Source organism: Mytilus galloprovincialis, chromosome 8 (assembly GCF_965363235.1).
Source record: "Mytilus galloprovincialis chromosome 8, xbMytGall1.hap1.1, whole genome shotgun sequence".
Classification (NCBI taxonomy): Eukaryota; Metazoa; Mollusca; class Bivalvia; order Mytilida; family Mytilidae; genus Mytilus; species Mytilus galloprovincialis.
Window position 1 is genome coordinate 81,617,680 of NC_134845.1, and position 24,357 is coordinate 81,642,036.

General features: G+C 33.2%; 1 long non-coding RNA gene across 1 annotated transcript in view; it reads right to left on the minus strand.

Moving 5' to 3' along the window:
* LOC143042664 (uncharacterized) overlaps window positions 1-24,129 on the minus strand; it is a 42,404-nt gene extending 18,275 nt beyond the window's left edge. The window contains exons 1-2 of the long non-coding RNA XR_012968076.1: window positions 23,935-24,129; window positions 15,998-16,155 (exon numbers count right to left, since the gene is read on the minus strand). This is a non-coding gene — a long non-coding RNA (uncharacterized LOC143042664). The remainder of the gene's footprint in view (window positions 1-15,997; window positions 16,156-23,934) is intronic.
* Window positions 24,130-24,357: the final 228 nt, after the last annotated feature.

The following is a 24,357-nucleotide window of genomic DNA, read 5'->3' on the forward strand; positions in this document are numbered from 1 at the left end:
ACTATGCGGTATGGGCTGTGCTCATTGTTGAAGGCCGTACGGTGACCTATAGTTGTTAATTTCTGTGCCATTTTGGTCTCTTGTGGAGAGTTGTCAGTAGTGTTTGTTGGACAGAATGAACCCATAAAGGTGGAAGTCGGACGCTGACGCTATATTTGGACCTGGGTGTGAACGCCGACGCCATATTTGGGCCTTAACGCGGACGCCATGGTCGACCATGAAATCGGGACGCGAATTTGAGGTTGGACCGTATGATTCGGACATCGAGACACCGACGTCATATTTGGGCTTTAAACTTGGACGCTATACCTTAATGTTGCATCAGACTACCCTTTAAAGTGACGTCATACCCTTAAAAGTGGACGGTATATTCTCGAAAATGGACGAGAATTTGTCTTTGATAAACGCTTACCCAACCCCTAGGTAATAAGTCTGTGATAATTCTGAAAAGAATCTTCTACCTCTTAAATAATTAACTGCTTATACATGTTTATAACAACTGTAAGAATTCTCAAAAATATACTATTTATATTAATCAGAAAAACTGTCACTCAATGCAGTAGGCGGAACTATTCCCGTGTAAAGAGAATTGGATTAAAATGTTTGATATCAATACATAAAATATTTGTCTTTATCTTTTTAATTATTGGATTTCTTATCTTATTAACATGACAATCGTGAAACATTCAGTAGTATTGCTTTCTACGGAAGCCCATTTAGGACCTCCCAAAAATATAAAATTATTTGAATTCGAAATCACGAATTTAAATTGTTATCTCGAATTTTATAATTCGTTTTAACAGATTAAATTTGTGATAATGAATTGGTGAAAATCGTTATAACAGATCTTGTAATTCGTTATTAAGAATTAAATTCCTTATCACAATTTTTTGTAATTTTTGATAACGATAAATTCGTTATAACGATTTTATCGTTATAACGAATTGTAGAATTTGTTTAAACTGATTAAATTTGTGATAACGAATTTGTGGAATTCGTTATCACAGTTTTTATTGTAATTGGTAATTTCAGATTAAAATTCATTATCACAGATTTTTAGCTCACATGGCACACAGAATAAAGAGAGCTTTCTTCCTCACTCTGCACCCATCGCTGTTTATTACTTTTACAAAAATCTTCTTCATTAAAACCTTTTTGACAAAGTGAAACAAACTTGACCGCAATCAATTTAGTTTTAACGCATTTTACACTATACCTAGAAATTTTTGTCGTGTAAACGGGTGGGTTTATTAGCCAGTGACCCAGTTTACACACCGAAACTCTCCGGGGGAAAATATGTCTAATTCTCATATTTCTTGACCGAAATATTTTTATTTTTTATTTTCTACCAAAGTTTTTTTAAGCGGTGAATATCATTAGTGTGTGTACCTGGATACATTTTACACAGATGCAACGGAAATAGTTTCGCCAACATGGTTTATCGAAATGTAAACCTAGGGATGAAAATCTTAGGTATTACACTTCGATTAACCATGTTGCCGAAACTAATTCATTTGCTTCTGTGTAAAATATATTAATTGGCGATACACACGAAGGAAATCGCCTGTCTGAGAAGACTTTAAATTAAGAAAAAGGAATACAAATGTTACTGTCACGAATTATGGGTATCAAACACATTTTTTTATGCCCCCGCCGCTAGGCGTGGGAGAAGTTTAGTCTAGCCCTTGTCCGTCAGTCAAGTCCGTTTGTCGGGTACGTTCCCAGAAATGGTTTCCGTTTGCCTCAACCAAATGTTATAAATTCAACTTATACACTATGCCAATTACTAAAACACACAGATAAAATTTGAAATTGAAGGGCGTCTCTTTTATAGTTCGTGAGTTATGCCCCTTTACAAATGGTCAAAGACGTAGTGTTTATTCTGTAATTTCCGCTCTCTACATTTAGTTTGCCTCAACCAAATGTTATTGAATTAATACACAATGTTTATTAACACAAAACACTGAGTCTGATGATCAAGTTTGAAATTGGGTGACGTCACTTTTACCGTTCTGAACTTGTGCCCATTCAGCGCTAATTTACAAAAACAAAACAAAACCAACAAACAACCAAATTAAGTGTCCAATAAATTTTGCTAATTTTTAAAATAGAAATCGTTAAAACTAAATTGCTCGTGGTCAAGTTTGTTTAACTTTGACCAAAAGGTTTCAGTAAAGAGAAAAAAGCTAACTTAACCCTGTGTGCCAGGTGAGGTAGTTCAAATTTAGGTGAAAATGTTTTTAATCTGGAATCACAAATTACATTAAAAAAAAATGTGATAACAAATTCCACAAATTCGTTATCACGAATTTAATCCGTAATAACCATTTATACAATTCGTTATAACGATTTTAATTCGGTATCACACATTACAAAAAATTGTGATAACGAATTTAATTCGTAATAATTCGTAACGAATTACAAAATCTGATATAACGATTTCAAACAATTCGTTCTCACAAATTTAAGCTGTTATAACGAATTATAAAATTCGTAATAACGATTTAAATTCGTGATTTCGAATTCAAATTATATTTGTGGGAGGTCCTATGGGCGTCCGTAGCTTTCCGACTTATTTGAACCACTTAATTAATATCCTATGGTCCTGTTTAACATGACATCTCAAATAATTAGATTAAGAGATAAAGCACATGTGGTGATTAAAAATAAGTATCTTTATACACTTTCTTTCAATAACATGTTTACAGGTGTACACTTTTTTATTTGGTTCTAATTAACGGACACCAATTATAAAAATATAGTCTGTGACATTAAATAATTATCTTTATCTTTTAGATAAGAATGACAACCGTAAACATTGAGTAGTATTGCATTCCAACTCATTTCAACCACATATAATTACTATCATATGATTAGGATTTCAACCCAAATGATTAACTAAAACCACGTCTGGTCATTTAAAATTGTTTCTCATTTAACATAATCTTAACTATATATTTGAAAATTCCACGGTCGTAGTTGGTTTTTATCTACACGGATAATATATTTAATCAATCAATATTTATATACAAGGAGTTTGGATTGGGTTTACAGAATAGAGAATAATGGACGAAAAAATAAATAAAGAATGATATGGGCGAGAAAAATAAAGAATAAAGAAATATGACCAAAATAAATATAAAGAATAGTGAAATAGGGACTGGTAAAATATATCGAATAGAGAAATATACGGCTGCTTAAATATAAGGAATTAAAAATTATGGGATGTTAAACTATAAAAAAAATTATAAAGGAATACAAACAAATACGACTGTTACAGTATATAATTACAGTAGCATTTTTTGTTTGTTTGTGCACGTGCAAGAATTATGTCCGTGCAGAGAAACAAGAACCGGTTTGAACCGGTAAAATGAGATGATTCTGGCTCTGTAGGTGGCCGGCTCTTAGCATACGGTCCAATCAAACAAGTTTTATTTCTATATAGTCCTTAACATAAAATTATGATGAAGATTACTAAATGCTTAAGGAAGAAAGATGATCAGGAGGATTCATTAATTATACAGAAACACAAAAAATTGTATTGACTATAAAAATTATTTCAACCGTATAGAAGATAAATTAGTCTACTGTACTTATACACAACACATTTTAGCCTATTGCAAGGCAAAATTTATGTTCCTATCCAATATACCCTTTATCCCGCGGGGTGGCCTCTTTTACAAGACCTATACCTATTGTATTTATGGTTAACGTGTTCTAAACATTCATGAATTATTTGCCACTGGACGTTAAGCAATCAATTACTATTTCCGTTTATTTCCTTAAATACGGCTTTGAGTATAACAAAGCTGTAAGAGAGATACTAAAGGTTTCACTGGAATTAACACTATGGACGAGTTTTGTTTATTTATTAATAGCGAAAACTCGCTTTCATCCATTGTTTGAAAATAACGTACGTGGCAATTTCAAAGTGCGCCTTGCAAAACGCTATACGTTGGATGGATCGTGGGAATGTGCATTGAAGGTGTCGTTCATACCGGAATTAGAAGCCTAAACGAGACGTATGTACTTCTGTTCCGATTTCGTGCACCAGTCGTACGTTAGGGAAAATCTCTCCATATTCTCCAGTCGATACGATTAAATGAAGATATCACGGACGTGATGTTTGGGAAACCAGTCTATTTCACGGTAACCAGGAATGAATTGTATCACATCGAATTTGTTTTGAGATACGATCATCTTCAAATATGTCGTCTAAAAGATGACCATGTATTTCTCTTGCTATATTTTCGAAGGAAGTCAAGTAAATCTATAAGAGGAAACTACTCACTGTCATTTAGGAAATTACGAGTATGTTTAATTGCAATATTTGCTGTAAAGTGTATGTGTGGCCGCACGATCTTCAAAGACATATAAGGAGTAAGCATTCTTCCGATTAGCCACTATACCACCCAGGTGTTACCCAGCAGCAGCAAAAGCAGTAACAGCAGCAGCAGAAAAAGAAGCAGCAGCAGCAAAAGCAGCAGCAGAAGGCTTTCGTGTTTAGACACCCTTTCACCATGATTCTGTCCGGTCCAACCTCCTGCGATAAAACTTATTTTATTTTATTTGTTTCAACACATAAAAAAACTGTGAAGTCCTAGTCCAGACAGGATCGTTTGGTTGTATAAAAGGTGGCAACCTCTTTACGAGGAAATACAACGAGCATGCAGTGCTTCCACGCGTTGAATTCATTCGTGGAATTCCTTTTGATCTCGAAAGGGACGATTTTTTCGATCCCAACATTCGAAACATGATCCTATTAGATGACCTCATGTCGACATCGGACAAAGACTCCAGAATAAATGATTTGTTTACGGAAGGGTGTCACCATAGGAATTTATCGGTCGTCGTTTTTAATCAGAATTTATACTTTGGCAAAGACCCCACCCAGAGACGAAACTGTCATTATCTCATTCTCTTTAATAACCCCATTGATCGACAGCCCATCGTGACTCTTGGCCGACAGATGTATCCTTCTCGAGGGGACTTCTTTCTCCGGAAATTTGAAGAGGCAAAGAGGACACCTTTCGGGTACTTTCTTGTTGACCTAAAAGCTAGAACCCCAGAAGCCTCCAGATTGCACACAGAGGTCTTGCAGGTCGGTCAAGGAGAGACACCAGACGGACAGAGGGATGACGACCGTCTCTCGAATACTTTTGAAGACGATAGTTCGGTCTCATCAGACGAAGATATTGCCGACGAGACAACACATATTTCGTCAGAGGATGCTGAAACACGGAAAGATCTCATCGCCTGTCAGGATTGCGGAGTACTTAGTGTTTGCTCACCTACGTGGATGAGAAGCCCAACGTCAGCAAGGTTGTGGGAATAAAAACGGCATTGCCCTTAACGATGACCGGGAAAGATGTAGAGGATGCTTTGAGTGGATTGCCCGTGACCGTTTGCTGTGCAGAAGACTTGCCTAGATATGTGAGCGACAGGCGTAGAAGGTTTGTGGTCAATACGGACAACTGTGATCAAAAGGGGAGTCATTGGGTTGCATTTCATTTCCCCGCATCGGGTCCATCAGAATTTTTCGACTCCTTAGGACGATTACCGGAAAAGTACCAACGCTATTTCAGAAATGTACTCATCGTCAATGGACCGAAATACTGTGTGGTTTGCAATCAAATCCAACCCGATGATTCAGATACATGTGGCCTGTATTGCATTTATTACGTCAAATTGAGATGTCGGGACTCGAGATGAAGGACATTATCAACAACTTTTCATCCACTGACACGATTCAGAATGACAGTAAACTCGTAGCACTATTTGGTTAAATGAAAAATAATGATACAAAAAAAAAATAATGAAAAAAGAAAGAAAAAAAACAGAAGAAAAGAAAAAAAAACTTAAAACACCTACATGGATGTATAGCAGGTCTCAAGTCTTGAAAAACTCTTTCTAGGGTCACTAAAAGTATTCACCCTGGAGGGTAGGCTGATCAAACATTAAGATATAGCGTCCAGGATTTAAGCCCAAATATGGCGTCGGCGTCTCGATGTCCGAGTAACATGGTCCAACCCGAAGTTTGCGTCTTGATTTCAGGGTCGACTATGGCGTCCGCTTTAAGGCCCAAATATGGCGTCGGCGTCTGCGCCAACTTTCGAATATGGCGTCAGCGTCCGACGTCCACTTTAATGGGGGTCATTCTGTCCCACAAACACTACTGTTGTCTCATTGACAATCATACAACATCTACTTTTTTATATTATATATGTATTATCTATACGTATATATTTTCTATATACGAATTTTACATGTTTAGATGATGCAATGAAAATTCAGAAGATATGTGGTAATATTGCCAATGGAAAACTTATCCACCAAAGACAAACGAATGTGAATCAGCCATGAGTTACACATATGTATTCATGTAAAATGCAATTAAAACCCATTCCTGACTAGATGTGACGAAAAACGAAAACTAACAGCCCGATTAATGCTGAAACGATAAACGTAAAATTAATATCAAAGACAGCAACCAATAACAATACAGTGCTCCTATATATCGTCTACCAACAGTATTTATCTATACCTACCGTCGGTGGTTAACATGCAAAACAGTACTCCTATTTACCGTTTATCAACAGTATTTGTCTATACCTACCGTCAGTGGTTAACATACAATATAGTGCTCCTATACACCGTATATCAACAGTATTTGTCTATACCTACTGTCGGTAGTTAACATACAGTATAGTGCTCCTATACACCGTATATCAACAGTATTTGTCTGTACCTACCGTGGGTGGTTAACATACAATACAGTGCTCCATTACACAGTCTATTGACAGTTGTCTATACCTACCGTCGGTGATTAACATGCAATATAGTGCTCCTATATACCGTCTATCAACATAATTTATCTATACCTACCGTCGGTGATTAACATGCAATAAAATGCTCCTACATGTGTATACCGTCTATTATTATTTTTTTTCTAAACCTACCGTCGGTAGTTTACATGCGATATAGTGCTCCTATATTCCGTCTACCAACAGTATTTATCCATATCTACCGTCGGTGGTTAACATGCAATACAGTACTCCTATTCACCGTATATCAACAGTATTTTTCTATACCTACCGTCGGTGGTTAACATACAATATAGTGCTCCTATATACCGTCTATCAACAGTATGTGTCTATACCTACTGTAGGTAGTTAACATACAATATAGTGCTCCTATATACCGTCTATCAACAGTATTTGTCTATACCTACCGTCGGTGATTAACATACGATATAGTGCTATTACACATACCGTCTATCAAAAGTTTTAGTCTTTACCTACTGTTGGTACTTAACATACAATATAGTGCTCCTATATACCGTCTATCAAAAGTATTTGTCTATACCTACTGTCGGTAGTTAACATACAATATAGTGCTCCTACATGTGTATATACCGTCTATCAACAGTATTTGTCTATACCTACTGTCGGTAGTTAACAGTCAATAGAGTGCTCCTATATACCGTCTATCAACAGTATATGTCTAATACCTACTGTCGGTAGTTAACATACAATATAGTGCTCCTATATACCGTCTATCAACAGTATGTGTCTATACCTACCGTCGGTAGTTAACATACAATATAGAGCTCCTATATACCGTCTATCAACAGTATTTGTCTATACCTACTGTCGGTAGTTAACATACAGTATAGTGCTCCTATACACCGTATATCAACAGTATTTGTCTGTACCTACCGTCGGTGGTTAACATACAATACAGTGCTCCATTACACAGTCTATTGACAGTTGTCTATACCTACCGTCGGTGATTAACATGCAATAAAATGCTCCAATATACCGTCTATTATTAATTTTTTTTCTAAACCTACCGTCGGTAGTTAACATGCGATATAGTGCTCCTATATACCGTCTACCAACAGTATTTATCTATACGTACTGTCGGTGGTTAACATGCAATACAGTACTCCTATTCACCGTATATCAACAGTATTTGTCTATACCTACCGTCGGTGGTTAACATACAATATAGTGCTCCTATATAACGTCTATCAACAGTATTTGTCTATACCTACTGTCGGTAGTTAACATACCATATAGTGCTCCTATATACCGTCTATCAACAGTATGTGTCTATACCTACTGTCTGTAGTTAACATACAATATAGTGCTCCTATATATCGTCTATCAATAGTATTTGTCTATACTTACTGTAGGTAGTTAACATACAATATAGTGCTCCTATATACCGTCTATCAACAGTATTTGTCTATACCTACTGTCGGTAGTTAACGTACAATATAGTGCTCCTATATACCGTCTATCACCAGTATTTGTCTATACCTACCGTCGGTAGTTAACATACAATATAGTGCTCCTATATACAGTCTATCAACAGTATTTGTCTATACCTACTGTCGGTAGTTAACATACAATATAGTGCTCCTATATACCGTCTATCACCAGTATTTGTCTATACCTACTGTCGGTAGTTAACATACAATATAGTGCTCCTATATACCGTCTATCAACAGTATTTGTCTATACCTACCGTCGATGATTAACATACGATATAGTGCTATTCTATATACCTTCTATCAAGAGTTTTAGTCTATACCTACTGTTGGTAGTTAACATACAATATAGTGCTCCTATATACCGTCTATCAACAGTATGTGTCTATACCTACTGTCGGTAGTTAAAATACAATATAGTGCTCCTATATACCGTCTATCAACAGTATTTGTTTATACCTACCGTCGGTGGTTAACATACAATATAGTGCTCCTATATACCGTATATCAAGAGTTTTAGTCTATATCTACTGTTGGTAGTTAACATACGATATAGAGCTCCTATATGGGTCATTTTCAAAAAATGTCGAATTTTGAAATTGAAAAATTTATTAAAAGTTACTTATTCAAACAACCCTCTACATAAGCAAATCAAAACAAACAGTACTTTAAGAACAACATATTAAAAGATGCAATCTTAATGATGTCATACAAGAATATCTTGAAACATTTTTTGATCGGTGGTACAATATTTTGTCTATCCTGTTACCATTTTCAAAAGAAATTTTGGGTTATTAAGAAAAGGTTTAGATAAAATGTTAAGCTTGTTTTACGTTACCAATTAGATGGTTTTCAAGAGAATAAACTTATATATATATTCATTCTGTAAAATAATAGATTATTTGCCAATTTTCTAGGTTGTACTGAAAAATGGCTCTAAAAATTGGTTTTCAAAGGTTGTAAAAATTACCACCAGTAATGCAAGTCTAAGATAGCAATTTATATTGTTCGGCCTTTTTTCACCCTTTCAAATAAACCCAACATCAAGTAAATCCCTCATAAGTTAATTTACTTTTCTCTTTATTTCGTTGGTAACAGGAACGTACGTTTCTGATATATCACTATATAAAAGTCTATCCTGTTACCTTTTTGTCTATCCTGTTACCGATATCAGTATTGCACCTGCAAATGCTTAATTGGGAAGATTAAGACGTTATAACCTTAAGATGAGTTCAAACAATGAAATATTTCATTCGTTTTCCACCTACATGTTAAGATAAAAAATTGAACGACGTTTTTGTCTATAATTGTCTATCCTGTTACTGTAACCATAGCAACCATAGTAACAGGATAGACATAACAGGATAGACAAATTTCTTCGTTTTTGATTGCTGTTGTGAAATAACTACTCCCTTTGGTGAAGTGATTATGGTTTTCTATTGTGAATTTGATTTCCAACACGTTATTGCACTTTTTACAACCATACTGTTAGTGTAATTAATCAAAATGGTTGGTAACAGCATAGACATGAAAAAAAGTACGCTCTATTTTTTTCACTAAATGTCTTGAAATTTCTTTTCTCTACACTGTGGTTCAAGAAACGAGGCGTTTTAAATGTAAAGATCACTTTGCATTTTTGAAATCAACACTGACTGATTCAATATTCATAGGGAGAATAATTTAACGACTGATTTAAGTAGCGGTAACAGGATAGACATGAACCTCCTGTACGCTGATTGAATTTAGTTTGTAGATAATCTGTTACATACAATGATAAAGAAGCTACGATTTTTCGTTAGAATTATAATTAACGTTCTTAAAAAGTCCCTTTTGCAGATATCAAGGCGATCAGAAAAAAATCATATGAAATGTGTTTTTCTGACAATGTACGCACACAAATACCCCCAAAATCGGACTTAAATGCAGTTTAATCTTATCAAAATAGATGTAAGGTGTGTTTATTATTAATGTTCTGAATCACAAATCCGACAAGCTTTCATTTAAACCATTACAACTGAAATTTCCATTAGAAATAAAAATTTTAGCATGGGTGTACTGAAAATTCGACATTTTTTGAAAATGACCCATATACTGTCTATCAACAGTATTTGTCTATACCTACTGTCGGTGGTTAACATACAATTTAGTGCTCCTATAAACCGTCTATCAACAGTATTTGTCTATACCTACTGTCGGTAGTTAACATACAATATAGTGCTCCTATATACAGTCTATCAACAGTAGTTGTCTATACCTACCGTCGGTGGTTAACATACAATATAGTGCTCCTATATACCGTCTAACAAGAGTTTTAGTCTATACCTACTGTCGGTAGTTAACATACAATATAGTGCTCCTATATACAGTCTATCACCAGTATTTGTCTATACATACTGTCGGTAGTTAACATACAATATTTTGTTCCTATATACCGTCTATCAACAGTATTTGTCTATACCTACTGTCGGAAGGTAACATACAATATAGTGCACCTTTATACTGTCTATCAACAGTATTTGTCTATACCTACCGTCGGTGGTTAACATACAATATAGTGCTCCTATATACCGTCTATCACCAGTATTTGTCTATACCTACTGTCGGTAGTTAACATACAATATAGTGCTCCTATATACCGTCTATCACAAGTATTTGTCTATACCTACCGTCGGTGATTAACATACGATATAGTGCTATTACATATACCGTCTATCTAGAGTTTTAGTCTTTACCTACTGTTGGTAGTTAACATACAATATAGTGCTCCTATATACCGTCTATCAACAGTATTTGTCTATACCTACTGTCGGTAGTTAACATACAATATAGTGCTCCTACATGTGTATATACCGTCTATCAACAGTATTTGTCTATACCTACCGTCGTAGGTTAACATACAATATAGTGCTCCTATATACCGTCTATCAAGAGTTTTAGTCTATACCTACTGTTGGTAGTTAACATACAATATAGTGCTCCTATATACCGTCTATAAACAGTATTTGTCTATACCTACCGTCGGTGGTTAACATGCAATATAGTCCTCCTATATACTGTCTATCAACAGTATTTGTCTATACCTACCGTTGGTGGTTAACATGCTATACAGTACTCCTATATACCGTATATCAACAGTACCTGTCTATACCTACCATCGGTGGTTAACAAGCATTACAGTACTCCTATATACCGTCTATCAATACTATTTTTCTCTACCTACCGTCGGTGGGTAACATATAATACAGTGCACCTATATACCGTCTATTATCAGTATTTTTCTAAACCTACCATAGGTGGTTAATATGCAATATAGTGCTCCGATATACCGTCTATCAACACTATGTTTCTAACCTGTTTCTATACCCACCGTCGGTGGTTAACATGCAATACAGTGCACCTATATACCGTATATCAACAGTATTTGTCTATACCTATCGTCGGTGGTTAACATGCAATATAGTCCTCCTATATACTGTCTATCAACAGTATTTAGTCTATACCTACCGTCGGTGGTTAACATGACATATAGTACTCCTATATACCGTATATCAACAGTACCTGTTTATACCTACCATCGGTGGTTAACAAGCAATACAGTACTCCTATATACCGTATATCAAAAGTATTTGTCTATACCTACCGTCGGTGGTTAATGTAAAATATAGTGCTGTCTATTAAAATTATGTGTCTATACATACTGTCGGTGGTTAACATACAATATAGTGCTCCTATATACCGTCTATTAACAGTATTTCTTTATACCTACCGTCGGTGGTTAACGTAAAATATAGTGCTCCTTTATATACCGTCTTTCAATAGTATTTCTTTATACCTACTGTCGGTGGTTAACATAGAATTTAGTGCTCCTATATACCGTCTATCAACCGTATTTGTCTATACCTACCGGCGGTTGTTATCAAAACAAACTAGTTTCAATCGACAGTCCAAAGTTTCGTATCTATACTTCACTCTGAATGACTGATGACATTTATTTGACCAGTAACATTCCCTATTGTATTCATTATTTAGTTTTCTCCCTGAACTTGTCTGAAATATTTGCGGCTGTACTGATGGCAAACAACAATCAATCAATTTCTTAAAGTGCTTCTTAATCTAAATAATATATTATTTTTTAATCTAACCAGTAATATGTGATCGGTGAATGTACGTATGACAATTACGCCAATTTTGAAAAAGCATATTTTTTTTCATTTGCGCACATTGACATTTTTTAATTTGCGCCAAATTGATTCGAAAGGTTAGGTCTGATAAATTTAGATGATAAAATTTAACTTGTTTAACCAAACGCAGCAATTCAATGAACACAAGCTACAATATAGATAAATGTGTGTATAGACACATGTTGAGCTCATGGGTATCATCATTTAATCACACTTCTGGTACCCGAACATTTACTTTCATATATGGAACCGATGCCATAAAGAAAAAAACAGGCTTTAACTTATAAAAATTTTGATAAAAAAGGGGATGCTTTATTGTAGGGAAGATATCACAAGGTTGCAGTTCAACAGAAGTGTTGCATGACAATACTCAGTTAAAAAAGATTTGTGCATATGCAAATGTGCTTTTTATGTCAAACTGTTACAATCTTATTTTATAAAGTGCTACTTCAAGTGTGATGTACACTTGCAATAAACTTATCCTGCTTTCAATCCCCCTCCTCCTCCTCGTCACGTGTGAGCAAGTGGCAGGTGGCAAAAGGCCAGAAGGAATATTTTTGTTATTATATAAATAAATTCTATACATCTTATATGCCTCATGACTTGTGTTTACCTGTTAATTTGTGCAAATGAAGAAAATAAATTTGGCGCAAAGAAATAAAAAAAAATAGGCGCTAATTAAGTGCAGATTGGCGCAAATGGAAAAAGCCGAAGCAAATATAATCTTTTCTCGTATCAAGATTTCAAGATTTTATTCATAACCTCAGACACATACTTGTGTACAAGAGGACAATAATATATACAACCATATTAAGATAATACATAGCGAGACAGGACAAACGAAACACAAATACATAGTATATTTTAAAAGACAATTGGTATAATTAGATTAAGTATTTATGATTTTCTTCACGAAAATTGATAATTTCCTTTGAACTTGTACGTTACATATAGACAACAAGCCAGTGGATTTCTTCTTGCTTGGATTCATTACATAGTAATTTGGTACAAACTTTGATCTAAGAGCAGAAACATCAGCATTTTTACAGGTAAACAATATATGAAACTCATCCCCTATTCCCTCATTACATAATGTACATATTCTATTTTCCCTCGCGATCCCCGCCCATCTACCCGTCTCAATAGGTAACTTCAAATTCGAGCATCGAAGTTCAGATATGTAATATCTGTCCTTAGGTAATAATCGCAATAGATACGGTTCCAAACCAAACTCGAGTTTGAATTAATAAAGAATAGAATTCACCCCTATCAGATCAAATTGGTGTTTTCTTTCTTTTTTTCGTTCAGTTTCATCTAGTCCATTTGTTCATTTGACTCTGTCTCCATCACGACTAGGATGCATTTTAATTTATAATGTAAAGTCGTTCAGGTTTTTGTTTTATTATATAAAAAAAAGAAGATATAGCATGATTGCCAATGAGACAACTCTCTAAAAGAGACAAAGTGACACCGGAATTAACTATTAAAAAAAACCTTTAACAGATCACGGTACGCTGACGGTACAGATGTCTGTAAATTCAGAAATTAATGCGAGGTTTTTATTATTGCGACAATAATTAAGACTCGCATTTTGAAGTATTGCGTTTGAATTTTTTCTTAATCGTTGTAATCAAAATCTCATTTCAGGCTATAATGACACTCATCGCATTAAATAGAATGAAATTCAAAACAGTGTGGCTGTGGCCATTGATTGACACATTAAATTCATTCATTGACTGGGACAATTTAGGTGAACGTTTGTATGTAAAGACCACTGCTCACTGTGTACTTTTTAAAGACACTTAAACTATGGGGTCACCAAAGGTTCTCAACACCTTAATAAAGTAATTCGAAAAATCAATCAGAAATAACACGATGTTTTGATTTATATCAATTATATAGATCAAAACATAAAGGTTATTCCTGATTGATTTTTCGAATTATTTTATAATTAAAGGCGTTAAGAAACCTTTTGTGACCCCACAGTTTAAATGTCTATCGTAGGTGCGTCGTGAACAGTGGTCGTTACAGACAAACGTTCACGTAAATTGTCGCAGTCAATGGATGAATTTAATGTGTCAATCAATGGCCACAGCAACACTGTTTTGAATTTCATTCTATTTAACAATTGCATGCAACAAATTTACATTCAAAAGACTATGAATTTGATGTATACTTGACAAGATTAGTTCGTTTAAGTTGCTAAAAATTCTATAATTAGTGTATTATTCTCCCAAGTTTATTTGAAAAGGTATAATTCCTCTATACAAATGGCAAAATCTTTCATAAAATATCCAGTAAGTTGGATAAACGTTTACCAAATCATCCCAATACAGTTTGATTTATATATTCACTTTGCTATTCCGTTCTTGCACAGTGATATAGTTCATTTTGCGTCATCCCATATTCTACCAAAGGGAGATTATCTCAGCATCACCGTTACATTAGTAATAGCTGTCGTACATAAAATAGTTAGCTCGAACTGTATGATCCTGTGTGAATCTGATCTTTATATTAAAAGTGCATAAATGGTTCACATATGGGTCTTATTTAAACATTAAACAGTATCAAAACAATTAGTGCATTATAATATAACCAAATAGGCATGCAAAAAAGAATCAATAGGCAAAATATGCTTGTCTACCGTCTAATTCTAATTGCTAATATTTACTGTATTGTACATAGCTCAATTCCATTCCATTCCATTCAATTTTATTTATTTTTTAATTTTCAGCAGAAAACAGTATTTCTAACAATTAAATTGAATTAATTTGATATGACGTTGACACACGGTAATCACTCTCATGTTTTTATTTACATCGCTGTCAATCATCCGGTAAAGATGAATATTCATTACTACCCTCGGTAGTTAACGTCCCTCGATGGTTAACTTTAAGTGCCTACCCTGTTAAATGTCCACATCAAGAAATGAGAGGAATTCATTCGGTATATATACATCCCGCAAGACAAGACAGATTCACTTTTTAGTATGCGTTTTACTGGCGTTTGTTTAACGTGTTCATATCTACACCCTAGTTTGTCTTTTGATAAAAAAATGCTCAGCGTTGATGTAATAATTATAGTCGAGTAGACTGGCTGCTAAAAGCGAATTGTCATTTTATCATTATCTTCATTAATGATTGAAAAAAAAAACATATTTTAGATTTTTATATATCTCGTAGCTAGTTAAGGGCAAACGAATAAAAAAAATGCACTATTTACAGTTTTATAAAATTTGGTCGACCCAATCTCCCTGCAAAATGATCCATAATGTCGTTTTAAAAAATAGGGTTAGTGCCCCTGTAATTTCATGATCTGAAACGGATTGAATTAGTTGTCTTGTTTGAATTGTTTTACATTGTCTTATCGGGGCCTTTTATAGCTCACTATGCGGTATGGGTTTTGCTCATTGTTGAAGGCCATACGGTGACCTATAGTTGTTAATGTCTGTGTTATTTTGGTCTTTTGTGGATAGTTGTCTCATTGGCAATCATACCACATCTTCTTTTTTATATGAAATAAACATATATATGCAACTTACCCGACAACTTGATAATTTTAGCAGGACACTCGGCACCATCCCAGACTACAGTTACGGTCTCTTGATCTTCGAATCCCAATCACGAAGTTTACAACTTGGTATGATGCTAGTCTGTTGTTCCTCAGGGAAGTAAACAGCGGCATAGCGTGGTCTTTTCACTAAAATAAACAATAAGAAATATTCTAGCTAATTCAATATAAATTTCACATAAATACATTTGTAAGCTTGATTTTTCACACAAAATCGGGAGTACTGACACGATAAACAGTGGCGGATAATAACGATGTAAGTAAGTTTCAACTTCATGTGACTATGACTTCAAACTTAGGGAGCTACCATTTGATTTTTATGGGGGGGCTAGGATGAAAAATTTTGTCCTGCATTTTTTTTTAGCTGTAATCTCTGTCCTGCCTTTTTATTTTTCACTCTGTTCGGTCCTGCCTTTTTGTTTTAGTTTATCCAGACTTTTTTTTACCTAAATTGTCGTCCTGACTTTTTTTTTTGCAAGTGTCTCATCCTGCCTTTTTTTTTTACTCAAAACTCCTGTCCTGCCTATTTTTTTCAAATTTCATCCTAGCCCCCCCATAAAAATCAAATGGTAGCTCCCTTACCACCTTGGCAAAAATCTTTAATCTAATACGGAATGTACAACCGAAGAAGTAGAATACAAGATTGGTACATAGGAATTTCGATGTTTCTCATTTTTTCTTTTCTTTTTACCAATCAGTAAGTTTGCATGTAGCTATGCCACATACATTTTAGCTTATTAAACGCCATGTTTGGCATGATACGGGTTATCATCTTTTCATATATTTTTTATAATAGATGATACTAAAACCTTAAACGGGAGGGATTTTCTTGATTTTCATATGATGAAGACATAATCTTTCAATCAGTTAAGTTTAGGTCTGGAGCTGGCATGTCAGTTAACTGCTAGTAGTCCTTTGTGGATTTATACATCATTGTCATTTTGTTCCCTTTTCTGACATCGTACTCGAACTTCTTTTAATCTCATTTTTAATGTGAGTATATCTGTGTGTTTATTTATTCTATATTGGTTAGAGGTATAGAAGGAAGATTGAGATATCAAAAAACATGTTAAACATGACAAGCCACATTTTTTGCCTGTCCCAAGTCAGGAGCCTGTGACCCTTGTAAGTCTTGTATATATTTGAATATTAGTTCATTTTTATGTTGGTGTTTAGTGTGACGTCCAAGTTAACTGAACAAGTACACATTTTAACAGTGTGCACCACATTTTTTATGTTATTTCGAATAGACAGAAAAAATATTACAGTCATTTCTTATAATTTAATTCTAAATTCCATTGTAAACAGTAGAAAACCATGAAAAAACGTTGATGACGTCACGGTCACAAGACTAAATTATGTCTATGGGCTCATAACAAAATAACGTCAGCCAATCAGAAGACGCATTACATCCAAAATTAAATTATACATATTTGAAAAATGCATATCTTAAAAAATTGAAAAGACAAAAATGATATGGGATCTACATGATTCTTGTAAAATCGTTCACCCATTTTCTCAAAATTTTTGCTAAAAAGACAGACTTGATCGGTCTTAAAATTTGAAAACTGGATTACTCTAAAACTGTTCATTGTAAATACACATTTACATAGTTATGTTTGATTATAATATTTTTAAAATTCAATAATATTTTTCACTTGTATCAAATGTTTTGGAAATAATTTCAGAACGATATTTCAACGAGACTGAAACATCAGAAGAATTACGGGCACACGATACAGTTACAGGGGATGTAATGACATTACAAATGTTTTTTTTTAAATTACATGTAGTAGTATAAAATTGAATGCGTATTGATCTAGAGTGATTGAGTATTCGGTATTTAGAACATATTTTACAGTTTTATAAAAAGGGAGAAAATAATATGGGGTAATCAGCTGGTTATCGAACAGGAGTGCAACATTTACCAGTCGAGTAACAAAGACGAAAAAAAGGAACTGTCCGAGCCAGTCAATAAAACATGGGAATAAAAAAAACCTTGTATTACATACTATCTAAACACATTTCTCAGTAAGCTTATTAAATATGAATATGCTTTTAATGTATACGCTTTTAAATCTGAGTTACTATTATAAAGAGTTAGGGAATAAAGCACTAACTGCTAAGCTCAACACGGTATTAAACAAAATTCTAAGCAGTCACGTTGTCAACCTAAATTTTCAGACCAAAATGTGTAAAACAAAAACCCAGTACATAACAGATGTGTTTAGAATCTAAACATCAATTTAAAGTTCACTTTTCCCTCCTTTCTTTTATATTTTTCAAGTTTTGTGTTCCTTTGTCCATTTTCAAGTTAACTGTCTTTCCTTGCCGATTGATTATGCCCTTCTTGGGGGAGCAGGCAATTTTAAGGGAAATATTCGAAATTACTTGTTGCCAATTTAGCGCTGTAAGTATTCCCCATTTTAGCAACAGTTCAGTGCCGTTCAGAAATAGAAAAATGTGATAAAATTGACAAGGAGACAACTATCAACAAAAGTTCATACATTTTAGTATGAAGTGGACCGAAACAATTATATAGACAACCTTGCGGTCTTCAACAATAAAAAAAACATATACTAGTACCGTATCGTCAGATATAAAACGCCTGGCATGAAACAAATATATTGAAAAAACTAACTGCCCAATTTACGAAAAACAGAAATGACAGACATGAACAAACGGCAACAACTGACCTACTTTTTCATTTAATCTCAACAGACACAAAACATTTCTATGTACATGTAACGTTATTATCATTAAAGTAAATACAAAATAGATTTTCTGAAATATATTATATCCTTTATACATTGTATATGAATGTGGGACGGTAATTCCTATGTACCCCCGTGGGACGGGTTTTCTTTATGTACACATGTTGGACTATATTCTTATATAGACACTTATAAGAGAGCAATTGGAACTTCTGGTTTAAGTGTGAAGCAAATGGCATATGATATACAGATATTTGATTTTATTATAGTGTCACATACCACTATAAAATATCATTCATCATAGCATACGTAAAAAATACACAAAACAGAGATTTTTAAAGAGTTAAAATATCGGTATCCAGTAACAACTGACTTATGAGACTTATTTATGTAGAATTGATAATGTAAACGGAGAATGTGACAAAGAGACGAGACAACAACCTGACAAAAGGGAAGAACATAACCGACGGCAAACCAATAGGTCTACTCCGCACCCGATAGTGTGATTCAGTTGGTACATACACAATAATGTATAATCACTATACTATTTCAGAAAATGGACGCTACACTTAACTACGAAACACTTATTAATAAATGAAGAAAAAAAAACCCACACACAATACTAACAAAGGCTGGAGGTTCCTCGAATTATGTATACTATAAATGAAAATCAAGCAGGTTTTAGAAGAGATTTCTCTAGGACTGAAAACATTTTTACAATACTTATTTTATTTGAATTATTGAAATTGAGAAAACAATTATATTGTTCTGTTATAGACTTTGAAAAAACAGTTGACTCTTAACAGCGACATTTTATTCTGTTATTGCAGGATGAAGTAAATGGGGAAAAATCGTGTTATTCATAATATGTATGATTATGCCAAAATCCGATTTCTTGTGAGATGGGGGTACGGCAAGAGAAAAAAACTTTCGCCTGCTTTGTTTTCTATATTTTTAAATGATATTCAAAGAGAAAATATGACTTGCTTATAATCGATATCACAATAATATCGAAAATAAGCTGAAAGTATTTTTGAAATAATTTTTACTTTTATATGCTGATGATACTGTTAAATTAGCAGAAAATAAGCACTGATCTACAGTACATGTTAAATACCTTTTACGAATACGTGTATTATGAAGAATGGAACATGAAAATAAATTAAAAAAAACGTGAAGTTTTGATATTTTCCAGTGTCAGAATGCCAGCAAATCTCAAATTTACAGTAAATTGTAAATGGTTATTGAACGTATCAAATATTAAGATATTTTCTTTTCTAGAAGTGAATCCAAGGAACAAGTCACATATCAAGCTATGTAAAGTCTATAATTACCAAAATGTAGACAAAACAATGCCAATCGAATGTCAACTTTAATTGTTTGATAAAATAGTTTTACCAATACTGTTAAATGTTTCAGAAATACGGGGATTTGAAAATACAAATATACTTGAACGTGTACATACAATTTTGTCTAAAAAGTCTACTCCAAACTTCGCAGTGCATGCAGAGTTTGACATACACCCCATTACTATGTCTTTAAAGTTGCGAATGATTTATTTCTAGAGTAGAAAGGAAATGTGTGTTGTATTATACAAACTTTTGCTTTTATTTTATAATGTTTCCGGAATAGAAATTAAGTGGATATCATATCTAAGTAAAAATATTTTAGATAATTGTAGTTCTATGAGAAATAAAGTAGCAGTGAAGTGTTAATGACATGCCAGCTCTAGACCTTTAGTTGATTAATATGTTCGAAAGATTATGCCATTGTCCTCGTCTTATGCAAATCAAGGAAAACCCATCTCATTAGGGTTTTAGTATCATGCCATCATAACATATACGAAAAGAACCCGCATTATGCCAATGCAACAACTGGTTTAAAAACGAATTAAGGTGGTATACCCTACACTTTCACTAAAATTAATTTGGCTCTTATAATTTTCATTAAATTTTGACGAAGTATTTACTTTGACCCTTTGACAAAAATATAAAAATTTCAAAAAATTTTAACCAACCGTTTTATCAGAAAAAAAAATACACTGATTATATAGCAGTTTGACAAACACTATTTTTGATCATTGAGACGTTAAAACGTTTAGCTGATTTTACAGAGTTATCTCCCTGTAGTGTTAGGTACCACCTTAATAAAGCTTTTTACAACAAAGGACATACTATAACCAATACTTTCTGCTATTAAGAATAAAATATAAAGATTTCGTTAAAAATGTTTGTAAAGAGTCAGAACAATGAATTTGTCATCATTATTTAAATCGTTAAAATTTGGGTTAATTTCACTTGCTTTAAAAAAAAAAACATATCGCAGATCTGCATAAAATATACAATGCATAAACAAAACATCTTCTACACAATTAATTGTACAGTAAAATATTTACATTTTTGGTCATTAAGAATATCAAGAGTTTTATTATGTCTTTGGTAAATACAAGTTATAAACAAGTTATTTAATTAAGCGGTTTTAAGAAATAATGGCAAATGATTGATTGATTGTTTAACGTCAAGTGACAAATATTTCATGCATTTTCAGCCCGAAACTGGGCTTTTGGTGTACGTGATTTATCATTTTAGCCGTTTAGTGTCATTGAAAAGAAATCCACACTACCCCCCAATTCCTTTTTCATAATTTTATAACACAATTTAAAAAGCCACATATAAAAATGTCCTTGTTAAATATATGAAAAGTCCACAGAAAATTATTTCCCGCAAAATTTAAATGGCTTATATCTCGAAAACAAGCACACGGAATCTTTATTTTTTTCCGCCTTTTCAGTGACTTTATTTATATACTATCAAAAATCGTTATATTATTTTGAAACGTTGTAGCGAATCTATCAATTCAATTCTTTATTTACACTCAGACACAACATATGTGTTACATGAGGACAAATTACAAATCAAAAACAATAAATGACAGAATAGATAGTCAAGTTGAAGCAACTAATAACAAAAGTGTAATTTCTAAAGATCATAAGTTTCTTGGTACATATAGAGAAGTTATTCAATAACTGACAGTGACACAATGACAGCATATTTTGCATTTTCAGTAAAGATGCGGGGTATGTTGTATAATAGTTCGGTTTATATTTCTTCCGAAGTTCAGTAATAGTACTCTTATTACATACATATAAATAATGATATTCATCAACAATACATGATTCGACTTATATAAAGTACATTATGACATCGGTTCTAGCGATGATGTACCATCTGCCAGTTTCCATAGGAATTTTTGTATTACATGCTTTCAGTTTTGAAATCCATATTCTTTTAATCCTCTGGAAGACGTAGAACTGAGTTTTAAATAACTTATAATATTCGCCACGACACAAGTTATCGATATTACTGAACCACTTCTAGGGAAACTGATCTTGATATATATATTATAAGAAACAGTATTGACTATCAATGCCGATTAAGACAATTAGCATTTTCATGGAAGGGATTCGGCTAATCAAACAATATGTCTCAATTTGAGTAGTTTGTATAACTTTTACCGAAAAAGTTTTGTGTGCATTAGCTTTGGGGCCAGCTTTTATGTATATGGCAATTGTTATAACACCAGTTATATAAAATTATAAAGGTTATTAAGATCTAAGTCAAATGAATTATTTCTGATTAATATTGACTTATGGTTGCATCTCTGAAATATTTGTTTTTATTTTAATTTAGCATACATACAAATAATTTTAATATGAATATTATACATTGATAAGTTTTATATTTCTATATGAAATCTGAAAACAAACATTATGTATGTGCCTGTCCCAAGTTAGGAGCCTGTAATTCAGTGGTTGTCGTTTGTTTATGTGTTACATATTTGTTTTTCGTTCATTTTTTTTTTATATAAATAAGGCCGATAGTTTTCTCGTTTAAATTGTTTTACACTGTCATTTCTGGGCCTTTTATAGCTGACTATGCGGTATGGGTGATCTCTAGATGTTAATTTCTGTGTCATTTTTGTCTTAAACGTGGAGAGTTGTCTCATTGGCAATCATACCACATCTTCTTTTTATATTTAAAATATCAAAAATAGTTTTCGAATAATGATATTTGATTGTCCACCTTTGTTATTGTTCAAACAATTATTAACATGTCAAATATATATTATTTTATCCGTTGTATAAAAAAAAATAAAAAATGGGACATTTAATGTGGGCAGGACCGACATGAAAGATTAGTACGCTGCTGCATAACTCAGACTAAAATAGAATCGGACTCGTTCTATAACAATCTCGGACGATTACAAACTCGGACTGCAATTAGTTGTATGCAGAAATAAATTGAACAGACTAGGACTACGATTAGTAAATTGTGGTTTAACATTTTTTCTGAGTCTTAAAAATTCTTTACATATAAAATTAAAGACGAATTTAATGGAGATAATGATAATTTATTTTGAAAAAAATCAATAGAAGTTATAAGGAAATGTATAAAAAATAAACTTAGGTCCATCATATAAGAAATCTATATATAATTTTCACAGCTTTCTAAATATTTTTTTATACTACTTGAAATAGACCTTGAATTTCTGGAAATCTTTGAAATAGGTATACTATGGACCGCATTTTTCCTAACCTGTTAATGCAAACTCATGGACAAATAGATTTTGGCTCAAAAAGAATTAATATATTTCTCTTTCACCAAAAGTTAATTTCATTTTTTCAAATTTGTTGGGTTGGGTTTTTTTTGTCAGGGGAGGGCTTCTTTATATGTTCTAAATTGGAGTAAGTGAATTGGTGGCTTGACAACGATAATACTATGGGCATATATTATACATAAATATTTCTTTTTTAAATATCAAATATTTGTATGTTATACGTTTTTTTTTTAATTTTATCACTATCTGCACAGAGCACGTCTACTGAACAATATTTTCGTTTTTAATTTAACCTATATTTTAATCTACTTTTGAACCCCCCCCCCCCAAAAAAAAAACAAAAAAACTCTACGACATACCCATTTCTGTAAATATTCCCTATTACGCATTAAGGGGTGTTCCTAAGATAGAAAGCTCATACAGAAAAAAAAGAATAAATAAGTATATAAATAGAAGACCTGTTGGTGACCCTCTGCTGTTGTTTTTTATTTGGTCGGGTTGTTGTCTCTTTGACACATTCCCCATTTCCATTCTCAATTTTATTTTTATATAAATATAATTTCTCTAAATTACTTACCAGCTGTCTTTGGTCTACTTGTTGTCATGATGGCAAATTCTCATGTGATGAATAGCCCCGGTTTTCTTTCACTTTTATTCAGAATGACCAAAAGTGGCATGTGTAATGTTAAATGGCTTCTGTGTGGATCAAGGGTGGCATGTGTAATGTTAAATGGTTTCTGGGTGGACCAAGGGTCACAAGTGTTTGACCATGACCGACTGGAAATTACAACTGTATGGCTTCCTGTGCCATTGTCTAAACCTTCATAAATATTTTTACAACCATCATCAGCAATTAAAAAATATAATTCAAATTGTTAGTTAATTATTTAAACAAGTCTGGGGTCAGACATTTTGGCACCAAAATCATATCTTAATAAACTGACAGTAACTGTTCATTGAATACACAAAAATATCATTTAAAACATCGTGTTTAATAAAT